This window comes from Chenopodium album, chromosome 22, assembly GCF_948465745.1.
Source record: "Chenopodium album chromosome 22, dcCheAlbu1.1, whole genome shotgun sequence".
Classification (NCBI taxonomy): domain Eukaryota; kingdom Viridiplantae; phylum Streptophyta; class Magnoliopsida; order Caryophyllales; family Amaranthaceae; genus Chenopodium; species Chenopodium album.
In genome coordinates, this window is record NC_137855.1 from 28,960,422 (window position 1) to 28,978,317 (window position 17,896).

Sequence of the window (17,896 nt, forward strand, 5' to 3'; positions counted from 1 at the left end):
AAAATAAATTAACAATGAACTAATTACTAACTTGATCGATTCTCTAGTAGTAATGTACTCCGTAGTAAAAAAGTGTGCATAATTAGATTTCATTTAATTCCTTTTTAATGTGAATTTAATTATCCTTACTTTATAGTTCTTATGTTTAGATTAAGATGACAAGATTAATTAATTCTACTAAGGTTACAAATTTATTAAAGTAATTAAGCGGTATGTAAACGGTTCGGTTTATAAGCGGTTTATTATGTAAATGGTTCGGTTAATAAGTGGTTCAGTGTTGTAGACACCTAAAAATGTCTCCCCAAAACCAAACCCGATAATAAACAACGTTTCACCGCCGCTATTGGTCGGGTCAAGTATTTAATCTTTGGAGTGCTTAAATGCATATTCAATCCCAATACATTTCATGAACCAACCCAATTCTTAGCCTATTTCTCCAAACCATAACTTATTTTCCTCTTTTTCGTGTTCACATCACAAAACCGAGCTAATATGATATTGTGGCCCTATAATTTTGATCCAAAAATTATTTTTTTGGATAGGCCTTTCAATAAGCTTTCCAACGGTAGGTATATCATAAGCCCAATTCCAATTTAAAACGAAGAAGATATGAGCAAAACAATAAATTCGGCCCAAAACCGACACCCTTTTACTAAAAAATCCATATCTCTAACTCTAAAAATGATTTTTACCTAATTCTCTTTGGGTTGGAAAAAAGACTTGATAATCTTTCCAACGATATATTATATGCTTCATTCCGAGTTACGGATCAAAAGCTATCATAGCTTTAAAAACGCGTGAAAACTGGAAATACCGCGTAACGATATAATATCGTGCCACGGTGGATTGTGACGTGCCACGGCACCCTATACCGTGTCACGGTTTTTTGCACCGTGATAATGTATATTTTCTGGGTTTTCTTTGCGGCCCTTCACTTCTAGGGTTCCATGCTTCACCCTACTTATTTTCTCTATAAATACGAAGTTGATTTCCTCAGTTCCGGAGCACCAAAAATCATTCTCTCTCCCTCTACACCAAAAATCATTCTCTTTCTCCCTATACCAAAAATCATTCTCATCTCCCTCTTTAGACTAAGCCCTAGCCTCCCTATTCTCTCATAATACTTCCCCTAAGCACTCCAAGGAGTCCATAATTGACCCGAAGTTCTATACTTAAACCAAGGCGTGAAAGGTAGAATTAACTGAGGGTTTAGACCAAATCAACTCTACTTTTCATTTAATTAAATTATTTAAATTTGATTTATATTTTTATTGAAGTTACTAACAATTTATTCATAATGTAGCAATTCAAGGAAACCCGAAAAGTGAGTAATTAAAATGTTTTGGGTGTTTTTGTCCCTCGGGAGAGTTACAACTCAAAGACTGGTCCGGTGCGGCATGTACCTGCAAAACAAACGGAGACACCGGTTGGGTGGTGCTCCGCCTCCAACGATCAAGTTAGTAACTTGAAGGGAGAGAAAGAGGTGCGGAAATTTAGGTGAGTATCTGCTCGGATTCCAAGCTCAGATGTCTCTATCAAAGAGACAATGTGTAATAAATGGTAAAACGTGCCCTCCAAAAGCGGGGAATCTCCCTATTTATAGGGTCCTTAGGATTTGTGCCCCTGATTAGGTCAGTGAACCCTAATCATTAGTGGGCTGCGCTGCATTGCGACTTTCTCGGGATTTGGGCCTGAAGGCCGCCTTTTCCCCCATGCTTCAGGAGTGCCACGTGTCAAGTAGGGATAGGTCCACTTTGGGCCATTCTGAGGGCTGACACGTGTCATCCTTTGGTTGGACCACGTGGCGGGGTAAAATTACCCTAAACATTTGCCCCTCACAGATGTGACGTGGCATCTGTGACACGCGTCACGCTCCGGTTGGTGGTAATTTTACCGCCAAAAAGTAACTGTTCACCTTCTGAGTAAATTACAGGAATGCCCCCGGATTTAACCTCTATATATAGTCGTTTACCCCTCATAATTTTGTACGTTTACAAAAATATTCAAGAGAGAAAACTTTGAGAGAGCAGAAGTCATCCGTCTGAGTCAAGCGCAAGCCAGAAAGCTCGTTCTCGTCGACACGGCCGGTTTGGTCTACCTTAAAGCCAGAAAGCTCGTTCTCGTCGACACAGTCGCTCGAAGTGCGCCTACGTTAAAAGCATGTTGTGAATATGCTTGGCACTCTTAGGAAGTGGGAATTGACATATACGATTAGGGACACGATTAGGGACAAGGAAAGTAGGGAGCCGCCAACAAGTTTTTAAGGAACTTGTAAACCGTTCACAGATCATAAAAGGCAACCACGATTAAGGGACAATGATAGGCAACAACGATTGACCCGTGAAGGTTACACCCCATTCATAATCCATGAGATTACTAACTCCATATGGTTCGGAACCACGAAAGGAGGATCGGGGATGATGGTACGAAGTGAGTCATGGAGTCACATTCGCCCGTATTGGCCTCTACTCGATTCTTATTGTAAAAAGTATTCCTGTGATCTCAAAGGCATACAAATAAAATATTTAATTCGCTCCAAACTATTAATTATGCTAAATTGGTTGAATATTAATGCACACATTATTCTAAAATATTGGTGTCACTTGATTAAACAACAAGATTAAAGGAACCTAAACCGGTTGTCCAAATTATCTTATTAGGCGTGATTTTCAATTACATATTCCCTTTAAACATGCAATATGGTGATCATAAAAATAATAGAATCAACATTAATATTGGAAGCAATCTAACAATAATAGCGTTAGTCCAAATCAAATAAAAATAACCCTAATCATGATACTAGCAATAAGAAAATAAAATAATAAGAGTAATTAAGTGATTAATTACTCACTTTCCACATTTCCTTGAATTGCTACATCATAAATAAACTGTTAGTAACTTCAATAAAAATAAATCAAATGGAAATTAAATTAAATAAAAAGTAGAGTTGATTTGGTCCAAACCCTCAGTTAATTCTACCTTTCACGCCTTAGTTTAAATATAAAACTTCGGGTATTGTATGGACTCCTTAGAGTGTTTAAGGGAAGAATAGTGTTTAAGAATATAGGTTAAAGGCTTAGAATATGAGAGAGAGGAGAGAATATTTTTGGTGTAGGGAGAGAGGAAGAGAGAAGGATTTGATGATCAAGCTTGTTGATGATTGAAAAGGGGGAGATATGACCTCTATTTATAGGGAAAAAAGAGGGGTCAAATCAAGAGAAGATAAGAATTCAAATCGGATAAAACTCTTGCGATAGACAACAGTTTTTGCGGTTTTTGTTTTTATCATATCTTTTGATCCAGAAATCGGAATAAAGTGAATAAGATGTCGTTGGTTAGCTCTTGAAGTATAATTTCTAACCCAATTGGAATCAGATTAAAATATTTTGTGGAATAAAAGATATGGCCGAAATAGAGGGACGGTGTCAGTTTTGGATAGAGTTTCGTATTTCTTTTATATCTTTTTCTTTATAGCTCGGAATTAATATTATAATATATCATTGGAAAGATAATTTCAAGAGCTATCCAACCATCTAAGAATCAGATAAAAACAGTGACGAACGAAAAAAATATCTGTCAATCTTTGAACGTCTTTCAATTCGAATTAAATTACTAGAGGAGTTTTATTCTATTTCAAACTCTTTAATCTTATCTTTTCAAAAAGGATAATTAAGATCTTTTAAAAACTTATAGATGCTTCCAATTAATCCTAATTGGATTAGGAGTGGGATTAAATCCTTTGGACCCTCCACATGATCATTGGGTCGTAGGTAAGGTGGGCTTAGGTTCGATTTAGACTCAGTTTAGTATTTTAGCCATAACTTATTCGTTATAACTCGGATTTGGGCTTATAATATATCGTTGGAAAGCTCTTTTCAAGCCCCATCCAACCATTTAACAATTGGAGCCAGATTATGGACCAAAATAAACTGGTCTAAACGTTTTTTTTAAAAAGGACACGAAATGAATGATTTTAATTGACACGAAATGAATTATTTTGGGTTAAAGACACAAAATGAGGAAAATAAGTTATGGTTTGGGAAAATGGGCTAGGAATTGGGTTGTTTTAAGAAATGTATTGAATATGAACCTGGATTTAAGCACTCTAAAGATTACATACTCAACCCGACCAATAATGGCGGTGAAAAGTTGTTCATCATCGGGTTTGGTTTTGGGGAGACATTTTTAGGTGTCTACAGAAGCCCCCACTTTGACTGAGTTTGTAGAAACGTCAGTTTCGAAAACGATAGTCAAAGTAGTCGATAGGGACGGAGAATGATTTAAGACGTTCTGCGATCCTAAATCACTCTATATACGCCGATACCTGCAGAAAAATGTTAATTCTACAGATAAAAGAGTAAAGGGATAGAATGCGTATCTGACACCAGTGTATCGGTGACAAATGTGTTTGGTAGCTTCCTATGCTTGAAGGAATCCACCGGATGATACTTTCCATGCTTGAGGAAAGTCGACAGATGATGTTGGTAGTTTTCTATGCTTGAAGAAACCCACCGATTGAGATACTTTCCATGCTTGAGGAAAGTCGATAGATGACAATTTTCCATGCTTGAGGAAAAACTTGTCGGATGATGAAATTGCAAGTCTCTGTGTATCGAGAACCTTGCGCTGTGAATCGTCTTCGCTTGGGAGATGATCACTAAAATGGTGATGGTTCGATTGTCCCCGAACGTGGGCTGTAGTTGGTTCGCTTGTCCCCGAACGTGGGCTGTAAAAGGTTCGCTTGTCCTCGAACGTGGGATGTAATTGGTTCGCTTGTCCCTGAACGTAGGATGTAGATGATCCGCTTGTCCCCGGACGTGGGCTGTAGATGGTCCGCTTGTCCCCGGACGTGGGCTGTAGATGGTCCGCTTGTCCCCGGACGTGGGCTATAAATGGTCCGCTTGTCTCCGGACGTGGGCTTTAGATGAGACCTGCAAAATAAAATTTGCCAAGGGACTCGTCTAGACTATGATTGACTCAACCAATTGACTTGACCAATGACTTGACCAAGTTTGACTTGACATGTGTACGACTTGTGATTGTGTGTGTGTGTGTATGATTTGAGTGTGTGTGCAGACACAAGCAAACGAAGATGCAAAACAAAAATTTTCCGTCATTTTTGTCATGAGTGGAGGGTACCAACTTTCTCCCGAAAAAGAAAGACATGAAAAAGATTTTATTTTCGAACTTCCCAAAAGAAAATAATGAAAAAGGGGAAGAAGTTTTGAACTTCCTCCTTAAGCAAGACGAAATGAATCGTATGAGTTGAATTGCTTGTCTTGAAAACAGTTTATGCATGATGCATGCTCTTTGGTCAGGAGGCTAAGGACAATTACATCATGTGACACGATAGATGAATGAACTTAGGTTATGGAGCTAAGCATCATATATGGTGTAAGAAACGATCTTGAACGTCACTTAGGTCTAGAAGCTAAGCACGTATATAGACAAAGTGATTATTGCATAATGAACGTTGCTTAAGTCAAGGAGATAAGCACGATATGCTTTTTATGATTAAAAATCACAGATATATAAATGTAACTCAGCGCATTATGCAATGCATGAAACAATGAATATTGCTCAGGTCAGGAAGCTAAGCAAGTATACAATGTTTTGAATGTTGTCTTGAAAGATGATGACATGCACAGTGTTGAAACAAGATTTCATGATAGAGGGTTCTTAAAGGGAAGGATGATATGGCTATGTATGTGTGAGTGAAGTGTGTGAAAGTGATACTAAGGTTGGCTGCAAAGGTTGTGGTGATGGAAATAGATGTGAGAAGAGTCAAAGATAATGACTCTTGTTGGGCTGGTAAAGCTACGTGATGTGGGTTCAAGCCCCCAAGTCTAGCTCTAAATGGTATGGGATAAGCATTGGATATTATTTGACTCAATCATGCATAGATATGAATATGAATGTGGCCGCATCTCAATGCGAGGTTGCCTACGTATCCGTTAGAAATCAGGCCGAACGTAGCTCTAACCGAACTTTGCACAAGTTGTACACCTCAAAGAGGTCTTTCAAGGGTTGTAATGTGGTTAAGTTGATGGTTTAAGGAAGAAAGGGATAAAAGGCTCAAGACCCGAGAGAAACCTCCAAGATATGCAATTGTGTATTCGAAAATTTTAAATTCGCAAATTTTATTTTTCACTTTTTTTTTTTTTTTTTTTTTTTTTTTTTTTTTTGCTCTTTTGAATCAATGTAGGCAATCCCGGATCATGCGGTCCATCACTCACTTAGCATTCATGTTTCTCAGGCACGGTACCAAGCACTCGATGAGAGACGCAATTCGAGACGTGTTCATATCAAAGACATTGGAACACTTGCCTTTAGACATTGTTTTTTTTATTTACTTATTCTTTTTTTTTTCATTTGAACTTGCTTTTTGAATGTTACACAAATTGCACATCTTCCCATCCCATGGGTAGGTGAATGTGGGTTGAAGAAATTAAGGCCAAACGTTAGATGAGGCTCAAAGTGTTTGATGAAGAAATGGATATGTGATTGAAATGATTTAAGGGGAATGACAGGGTTGCAAAGGTGCCTCAAATCATTGGTGTACCTTGTGTTTAGTTCGGCGATTTTTTTTTTTGTTTTTGTTTTTGCGAATGACATGATCGAATGCAAAGGAAATAGAGACATAAGGATAAGGAGAACCTATGCTAGACTTATTAGGGAAAAAGGGTTGGAACGAAAGAAGAAAAAAAACATGAAATCTTGTATGGAAACTTGTCTTGTGCTTCGTCTTCAAAGATGCTTATGAATTACTTGTTACTGCCAAGAGGGACAAAAAATTTGTTATTGCTGATGCTTTGATTAGAAGAAAATAAGGAAGGAATGACGTTCCCCTTATTCTTCCAACTCTTGCCTAATGATTCTTGAACTCGAGTACTATATATGGAACAAAATGAGCTCACTTAATGCATTGACTCAATACTCGGATTGGAAAGGAAGAGTGTATGAAAAATTTTTCAAAACCAATGTGAAATACTCTATTCATTCCTATTACGACAAAAAACGACGCATGCATGGTCCTAGTATACGATTATAAGCAATATAGTGCATAACTCGAAGACAAAGTATGTGCAACGACTCAACATGTATGATTAGGTGAGTTTATAAGACTCGTGGTATGATTGCATGACTAGACATGAGGACATTGTGAAAAACAAAGGATCAAGGACCAAATAGCACGGAAGACTAAAAGACAAACTAACTTGATTAATTTTGCCCAATTTTAATGCTTATGCTATTTACTAGGTGAAAACGGTCCATTGGAAATCGTTAGTCATAAATAAGATCAACCAAAATCATAGACAAAGAACACATGTTAAGATTAGCACAATAAAACACAAGAAACTAGGAAGACGAGTGGAATTCTAGAAGAGTTAGGACTCATGGGTATAAATAAATAAATAAATAAATAAAAATCTATATTACTATGTTCTATGAGTTGACACGGATTAAAGGACTTGGCTAAGACTAGCTTGACACGAAAAGATATAAAAATAAATTAAAAAGAAAGAAAGTTGACGCTAAAAAGACGCCTAAACTGGACAGGCTGTAATATATCGGTTATAACTTTATATCTGTGACTCTGATTGGGACGAAACCAACTCCAAATGAAAGAGAAAACTCGGGGCTACAGATCCATAGGTGGCACGACACGTAACTCTTTCTAGAACTCTGGATATGACCAAAACAAGTTGACTCTTATACAGGATACGGGAATAAAAATCCGGGTTGACTCAAAATAAATAAAAAAAGTCTATGACTCGACTCTAATAAAAAAAAGAAGGTTTGATAAGAGGAAAAAAAAAGAAGAAAAAATAAAAATATGCACACATAAGCACATTGTCACGAATGATGCAATGAAGTTCGCAACCTAAAGTCAAGATCTATGTTCCACTATGGTCAAGCTTATTTGGGTGTCAACGGGTACCATGGTTAAGAGTTTGGACGCGTTAGCAAGGTAGCCTCCCTTGAGGGTGTATGCCAACGGGCGGCTCCGCGAGTTCGTGATGAAATCGAACTCGACTCCATGGTTTGGGTGGATTTAAAAACTCGGATGAACCCTTATTGTCATGAACGTTTTTGGGTTGATAGAGCTTAAATCCCCCGGGCTAGCCACGTACGTAGAACACGTACTATTGTGGAAAAATAGGTAACCTAATATGCATATGCATATGTGACAATGCCAATTAAATCGCAGGAATACAATTCAAGAATCTTTCAAGTCTCATCCACTCATCTCAATTAAATACCGATCACTCAAATCGATAAATAACCAAGAATCCTCCCCAGTGGAGTCGCCAAATTGTAGGCGTCGCTCGAAGTGCGCCTACGTTAAAAGCATAGTGGTGAATATGCTTGGCACTCATAGGAAGTGGGAATTGACATATACGATTAGGGACACGATTAGGGACAAAGAAAGTAGGGAGCCGCCAACAAGTTTTTAAGGAACTTGTAAACCGTTCACAGATCATAAAAGGCAACCACGATTAAGGGACAACGATAGGCAACAACGATTGACCCGTGAAGGTTACACCCCATTCATAATCCATGAGATTACTAACTCCATATGGTTCGGAACCATGAAAGGAGGATCGGGGATGATGGTACGAAGTGAGTCATGGAGTCACATTCGCCCGTATTGGCCTCTACTCGATTCTTATTGTGAAAAGTATTCCTGTGATCTCAAAGGCATACAAATAAAATATTTAATTCGCTCCAAACTATCAATTATGCTAAATTGGTTGAATATTAATGCACACATTATTCTAAAATATTGGTGATCACTTGATTAAACAACAAAATTAAAGGAATCTAAACCGGTTGTCCAAAATATCTTATTAGGCGTGATTTTCAATTACATATTCCCTTTAAACATGAAATATGGTGATCATAAAAATAATAGAATCAACATTAATATTGGAAGCAATCTAACAATAATAGCGTTAGTCCAAATCAAATAAAAATAACCCTAATCATGATACTAGCAATAAGAAAATAAAATAATAAGAGTAATTAAGTGATTAATTACTCACTTTCCACGTTTCCTTGAATTGCTACATCATGAATAAACAGTTAGTAACTTCAATAAAAATAAATCAAATGGAAATTAAATTAAATAAAAAGTAGAGTTGATTTGGTCCAAACCCTCAGTTAATTCTACCTTTCACGCCTTAGTTTAAGTATAAAACTTCGGGTATTGTATGGACTCCTTAGAGTGTTTAAGGGAAGAATAGTGTTTAAGAATATAGGTTAAAGGCTTAGAATATGAGAGAGAGGAGAGAATATTTTTGGTGTAGGGAGAGAGGAAGAGAGAAGGATTTGATGATCAAGCTTGTTGATGATTGAAAAGGGGGAGATATGACCTCTATTTATAGGGAATAAAGAGGGGTCGAATCAAGAGAAGATAAGAATTCAAATCGGATAAAACTCTTGCGATAGACAGCAGTTTTTGCGGTTTTTGTTTTTATCATATCTTTTGATCCAGAAATCGGAATAGAGTGAATAAGATGTCGTTGGTAAGCTCTTGAAGTATACTTTCTAACCCAATTGGAATCAGATTAAAATATTTTGTGGAATAAAAGATATGGCCGAAATAGAGGGACGGTGTCAGTTTTGGATAGAGTTTCGTATTTCTTTTATATCTTTTTCGTTATAGCTCGGAATTAATATTATAATATATCATTGGAAAGATAATTTCAAGAGATATCCAACCATCTAAGAATCAGATAAAAACAGTGACGAAAGAAAAAAATATCTGTCAATCTTTGAACGTCTTTCAATTCGAATTAAATTACTAGAGGAGTTTTATTCTGTTTCAAACTCTTTAATCTTATCTTTTCAAAAAGGATAATTAAGATCTTTTAAAAACTTATAGAAGCTTCCAATTAATCCTAATTGGATTAGGAGTGGGATTAAATCCTTTGGACCCTCCACATGATCATTGGGTCGTAGGTAAGGTGGGCTTAGGTTCGATTTAGACTCAGTTTAGTATTTTAGCCATAACTTATTCGTTATAACTCGGATTTGGGCTTATAATATATCGTTGGAAAGCTCTTTTCAAGCCCCATCCAACCATTTAACAATTGGAGCCAGATTATGGACCAAAATAAACTGGTATAAACGTTTTTTTAAAAAGGACACGAAATGAATGATTTTAATGGACACGAAATGAATTATTTTGGGTTAAAGGCACAAAATGAGGAAAATAAGTTATGGTTTGGGAAAATGGGCTAGGAATTGGGTTGTTTTAAGAAATGTATTGAATATGAACCTGGATTTAAGCACTCTAAAGATTACATACTCAACCCGACCAATAATGGCGGGGAAAAGTTGTTCATCATCGGGTTTGGTTTTGGGGAGACATTTTTAGGTGTCTACAGGTGGTTTTCCTAATAGTGAAGCAAAGATTGCGCAATTCTTTACACCAAAACTAAGTTATCACAAAACAAAAACAACACCCCCAAGCTTACTTGAAGCTATACTCACAAAGAAATATATACAAAAAGCGTACACGCTTCTCCCCCAAGCTAAAATGAAGCATTGTCCTCAATGCTTAGAAGGAGAAAAGAATACATCAAATTTTTTTTGAATTTTTCACTTTTTCACTTTTTTCTTTCTTTTTTGTTTTTATTGAATTTGCAATGTCCTTGCCTTTTACTTAATTCGAACGACATTTTCTCAAATATTTGCCATTATTCACAAAGAAAATGATATCACAAACTTGCATTCATAAAAACCGAAACTCCAACTTATCCACCACAAACTCCATCTCAAACGATCATATTGCTTCACAAAAACCAAGAGAATATAGAAAATTAAACAAAAGGTCAAATAACTAAAGATGTGGCTTGAAAAGAAGGGATAAGGCTCAAATGGTTGCAAGAAGGCAAATGTAAACCCAAAAATAAAGAAAATAACAAAATATAACAAAAAAGAAAAATACCACCCCGAAAAATGTGCCTTTGTCCTTCCTAGATAGTTCGGTCTCGTGTTTGAGAATCATACATCAAGCTTTATTAGATTAGGTTTGCATAGTCAAGGATCCACGCCGCTCATACAAGGAATGTTGAAGGCTAGAAAAACAAGTAACCTCACAAGGTTGTGGCAAAAACTCACTAGTGGTGTCAAATTAACTATAGGGAGCAACTACCAACATGCCACAAACAAGTAGAATCCGGCTTCATGATCATCCTAGTTCAAACCAACTACCCTAGCATACACCTATCCTAGAGTCAACCGAACATAGTCTCAAACCGTGCATACCTTTACAACCTAGGAAGAAAATCATGCAAAAGACAAGTCCAATGTACAATGTTCAATCCATAAGAAAAATGAAAAAATAATGCCTCAAAATCACATCAAAAATGGAAAGAAAAATAAAGGAAAGCAAAAGAAAAGGAAAATAATAGAAAACAAAGTAAAAGAAAGAGAGACATAGAAAAGGAAATATAGAAGAAATAATATGAAATGGACTAGAAGGCAAGTGAAACACATAAGAATCCCAATCGTCAAACAAGTGATCGATCGACATCAACGTCATCGATCCCAAACACATTATGTGTTAACAAGCATCCATCCTCGAACCATTCAACTCCCCCTAAACTAATCCTATTCTATGCAACCAAGAAAAATAAAGAGAAAAATAAGAAAGATCTCACCGGGCTTCCAAGCTTAGCAAAAATAAACGAAGTAAGTAGAAACCACCTCGTTGCATTCCATAAACAAAAGCTTCTTCAAGAAACCAAGTGAGAAAAAGAAAATAAAAGAATCTATATACAAAGAAAATTATTAGTAACTTCCAAATGAAAACAGCCGAAAATTCGGCAGCATAACGACAGGAAATGAAAAAAATATATATCAGAGACAGGGAAACATCAGGAAACATCATCAGCAACAAGAATCGTCAGAATAACAGCAGAGCAGATAGAAAGGGAACGTATGAAGTCATCATCAGAGAAATCAGCAGATAAAACATCACAGAGACATCAGAACAGACAGAGGACATGGAGGCTAAGAAGGATAAATGCTAAATGAACCATTAGCAAGGAGGAAGACATGCAAACCACAACCAACCTAAACCAACTCCCCCAAGCTAGAAATGAGCTACCCTTCCCCCAAGCTAAACCCAACCATAGGGCAAACATGAAACACAATCACAAAGCATGCATACGGAGAGGGGTAGCCAACATGGCTCACTCGGCACTAAAGTAGGGGGTAGAACTAGGACTCCCCCCACCCGTAGAAACAACCTCCTTCCCTTTAGCCCTACCTAACCTCCTAAGGGCATCAACAGCAAAAACTCAGACCAATCATCCAAAACAGGGGGCCCGAACGACCCCACCTCCCCTCAGTCTCAGGGGAAGGGAAAGGAGCAGGGTTAGCTGGATCATAAGTCCAGTCACACCCTCCCGGCCTCTTGTAATCATAATCCCCTCTAGAGGTCCCACGAATGGCACTATGTGCCACATGTGGGCCCTCCCAATATGGATAGCAGGGACGGGGCCCCACCGCCTTGTCAAAAGGCTCCCACTGTGGGATAGGGCCCTCTTGGACCGGAAGGTACGGGTAATTCACATAAGGCTCAATATCCCCCCTAGAAACATGATAGTCATACACCCTCCTAGCATGATATTCATAGCTACCCTCCAAACAACCATTCCCCATAGAAGAGGAAGAAGACAAAGCAAAAGTAAGGGCATCAATCTTTTCATGCAAGCTAGACAAGTCATGCAAGGAAGGAGATGAAGGAGAAACAGGAGTAGGAGAAGAAGTACTAGGGTTACCTCCCTTAGATGATGAGGCCTTAGACCTTGGATGAGCATTTCCCGAAGAAGGCATGGAAACCCGACGAAAAGAACTTGGAATATCTCTCTTGGGCGGCTTCCAAGGGTAGGATGAATTTTTGTCTCTCACCATCGACCCTTCGTAGGGGATAAGGCACCAATCGGTAGTCCTCGACACTTTCCAAATGAATAAATCGTCCATGATGGTGCGCTCAATGAACTTTTGGTTGATCAAGGCAAACGTGCCCAACAAACAAGATGAAGACTTCTCTCTTGGGTCCTTAATCTCCTTAAGATCCCCAATCTTGGATGCATACTTTTTGTTAAGTGACAACACAATGATGGTAATCATACCCCCTATTTGTATGCTCCCCGAGAGAAAGAAGCCGTCCCTAATGTCGATGAAACGGTCGAGCAAGTGCCTTGCAAAGTCGATCACCTCCACTTCATCATCCTTGGGCCGACTAGCCAACCATAGCCAACTTAATTGTTCTTGAGACATGGATCCAAGAGATTCCTTGGAGAAAAATGCATAAGTAAGGATGCGGCTAAAATAGCGCATCGCTCCATGGACTATTGAGGCCGACTTTGAAGATTGAGCACAATAAGCGTCTGCAATAGAAATGTCATCCCACCAATCATTCTCATCGTACTTATGGTCGCGATGAAGAGTTTCATAGGCTGGATAAATCAAAGGCACACCCTCGATGGGCTCCGGAAAATTGAACATCTTGTTTAGGAATGAAAGGGGAAAAGAATAATCGTCATTGAATACTTGGAAAGATAGTGTTGGACATTCATTGTCGTTGCTACTCTTGTGCACATCGAGCGATGATAGAAATTCATATGTGAGCCTTGCAAAGGTGGGAGCACTAAGATCGATGAATTTCTCAAGGCCCAAATTCCGAGCTAACATCCGTACATCATCGTCGATCCCTAGAAGAGTAGTGGTGTCATGATCATAAAATCTCGTAGAATATAATTTCCTTGATGATAGACTCTCGAATCGGTCCCAATGCTTTTGGACCGTGAACTTGATGCCGTATGTTTCTTTGATGGTGGAAGGTGGATCAATAGTTCTTCTTGAATTTGTAACCTTGGTGCGCTTTGCTTGCCTTGAACCACCCATCTACAAAATAATGGACAAAGAGAATGGTTTCAAAAATAGGAATAGTATGCCAAAAAAAAAAACAATCATGAATATGGGGAAAAATAAAGTGTACAATATTTCATGAGTTAAGAAAAAATTCAATAGAGGTGAATAATGCATAATCAAAGCATCACAATTGACACAAATATTACCCTAAATCACAATTAATAAAAACAACAATATACCATGCTACCAACAACCATTATCTCCATTATCACCATCAACATCAACAAAATACCCTAAAACTAATCATATGAAAATCCAACAAGATTCATGCCAAAATTCATAATATGCTTAAATAATATCATCATCATAATTAAATTTCACAAAACCAACATCAACATTTCCATAGTCATCAACAATAGAACAAGTAGTGGTAGTAATGGTGGTGAGAGTGAGGGTAGTACTAGTCATGCTCAAATTCTCATGAGGTATAAAAATTGAAACTTTATCACATAAAACATGCAATTATACTCTCAATTGATAGGAAATCACAAGATTTAAGCAAGAAAAACACTACTACACATAAACATCTCCAACAATCATACCAACAAGTTCCAATTGAAAAGTACATAAAATTTTTAAACTAGGAGTGAGAAAATTACCTTTAAAGATGTAGAGTGAAGACTTGGGTAATAAAGTAGTGAGAATTATGGAGATTTTGATGTAGAAAGATGAAAAACAATATGATGAAGATGAAGGATAACTATGAGCAACCCCAATAGATCTAAGAAGGAAGTAGAATGAAGTAGGAGAGAGAGAGAGAAGGAAAATCGGGTTAAAAGAGGAGGGAAAACACGCCCTCGTACACCCAGCTAGGTGCGGCCGCACACGGGAGATGTGCGCCCGCACAGAGTTCGTGTGCGGCCGCACATTGCTGATGTGCGGGCGCACACATGCTGGAGTTTATTTCCGAGTTTCTTCCTCCCTCATCTTGTGCGCACACCCTTATGATGGTCATGGGGAACCATATAGGCAGTAGCTACACTTCATATTGGAGAGTGAAAAACATGAAAATCATGAAAATAAACACAAGTACTCACCATCCTCCATACTTACCCACTTTTCCAACTTAAGAATTGGGACAAGTTTACCTCAAAATTGGCATCAAAATTGTTGGAAATCAACTCAAACCAACCTACAACATCAAACACAACAAGATTAAACCACAAAAACACCATCAAAACACAAAGAAAAATCAAAAGAAAAAGGAAGAAAAAGTTAGAAAACACGGGTTGCCTCCCGTGAAGCGCTTATTTTAGAGTCTTAAGCTAGACATCCTCCACCTCTTTCAAGGTGGATCATAGAGAGTCATGTCATGGATGACCCCCACAAATACTCCATCATAATACCGCTTGAGCCTATGCCCGTTGACCTTAAAAGTCCTCGAAAAATCCAAAGGAGAAATTTCAATGGAGCCATTTGAGAACACCTCTTGAACAACAAAAGGACCGGTCCAACGAGACATCAATTTTCCGGGAAAAAGCCTCATTTTGGAATTGAAAAGGAGCACCTTATCCCCCGGAACAAACTCTTTCTTCTCAATGAGCTTATCATGCACCTCCTTAGTTCTAGGTTTATACAAGCTAGCACAATCATACGCATCCAACCAAAGCTCTTCGAACTCATGTAGGTCCAACCAACGTTGCTCACCCGCACTAGCTAAATCAAAATTGATCTTCTTAATAGCCCAATGAGTGCGGTGCTCAAGCTCAACCGGAAGGTGACAAGACTTCCCATAAACCAAGCGATAAGGAGTGGTACCAATAGGAGTCTTGAAAGCCGTTCTATATGCCCACAAGGCATCATCAAGCTTGTTTGCCCAAGCTTTCCTACTCCTTGCAACCGTCTTCTCAAGAATCAACTTAATTTGACGATTTGATACCTCAACTTGCCCATTGGTTTGAGGATGATAAGGAAGACCAAATCTTTGGTTCACTCCATGCTTCTTCAACATCTTCCGGAAAGCATAGTGTACAAAATGGGAGCCATTATCACTTATAACCGCTTTGGGGATGCGAAACCTAGGGAATATTATCTTTTTGAACAATTTCATCACCACTTTATGGTCATTAGTTGGAGAAGCAATGGCTTCCACCCACTTTGACACATAATCAACGGTAACAAGAATATATTGATTCCCATAAGAAGATGAAAAAGGACCCATAAAATCTATACCCCAAACATCAAATATTTCCAACTCAAGTATTGGTTGTTGGGGCATCTCATTCCTTCTTGAAATATTCCCGGTCCTTTGGCATTGATCACAACTTTTGACATACTCTCAAGCATTCTTGAAAAGGTTAGGCCACCATAATCCACATTGAAGCACCTTAGAGGCCGTTCTTGAAACACCCATATGACCACCACTAGGATCCGAGTGGCACATCTTCAAAACATTTGGTATTTCCTCATTTGGCATACACCGGCGCAACAATCCATCCACACCTCTTTTGTACAAGATTGGCTCATCCCAAACATAGTGCCTAGCTTCTCTCTTGAGCTTCCTCCTTTGATTGTTGGAAAAGGAAGGAGGGAACTCCCCACAAGCAAGAAAATTCACCAAATCGGAAAACCAAGGGAGCTCCTTTACATTGATAACATATAATGAATCATCCAACATCCGGTCCTCTATAGGAGACCCATCATCTTGAACTTGAAAATCCTCAAGTCTAGACAAATGATCCGCAACAACATTTTCCGCACCTTTTTTATCCCGGATCTCAAGATCAAAAGATTGAAGCTCAAGGACCCAACGAATCAACCTCGGTTTGGATTCCTTTTTTCCAAAGAGATACTTCAAAGCCGCATGATCGGTGAAGACTATAGTCTTAGACCCCAACAAATAACAACGGAATTTCTCAAAAGAATGAACAATAGCCAAGAATTCCTTTTCCGTTGTTGTGTAATTTCTTTGAGCACCATTGAGGGTCTTTGACATATAATAGATGACATGGAGCTTTTTGTCGATTCTTTGACCCAACACACCTCCTATGGCCGTATCACTTGCATCACACATAAGCTCAAATGGCAAATCCCATCTAGGGGCTTGGACAATAGGAGTAGAAGTCAAAGCTTTCTTCAATCTATTAAAAGCTTCCAAACAAGCATCATCAAAGACAAAATCAACATCTTTTTGGAGAAGATCATTTAAGGGCTTAGCAATGAGAGAAAAGTCTTTGATAAACCTTCTATAAAATCCGACATGACCCAAAAATGATCTTACCCCTTTCACATTGACCGGAGGGGGCAACTTCTCTATCACCTCAATCTTAGCTTTGTCAACTTCAATGCCTTTATGAGAAATCTTATGGCTTAGAACAATACCTTCTTCCACCATGAAGTGGCATTTTTCCCAATTTAGCACCAAATTGACCTTTTCACATCTCTCAAGGCATTTTTCAAGATTTTTGAGGCAATCCTCAAATGAAACACCTCCCACGGAAAAATCATCCATGAAGACTTTCATTTCCTCTTCAAGCATGTCCCCAAAAATGCTCATCATACACCTTTGAAAGGTCGCCGGAGCATTACACAATCCAAAGGGCATTCTTCTATATGCAAAAGTACCATAGCGGCATGTGAAGGTTGTCTTTTCTTGATCCTCGGGATGAATAGGAATTTGAAAGAATCCCGAATATCCATCAAGGAAGCAATAGAATTTGTGCCTAGTCAACCTTTCAAGCATTTGGTCAATAAAAGGGAGAGGGAAGTGATCCTTTTTGGTTGATGTGTTTAGACGTCTATAGTCTATACACATCCTCCAACCGGTGACCGTTCTAGTTGGAATGAGCTCACCTTTCTCATTCTCAACTACGGTCATACCCCCCTTTTTAGGAACGACATGCACGGGGGAGACCCACCTTGAGCTTGAGATGGGGAATATGATTCCCGCATCCAAAAGCTTGGTGATCTCTTTCTTGACTACTTCTCCCATTTGGGGATGTAG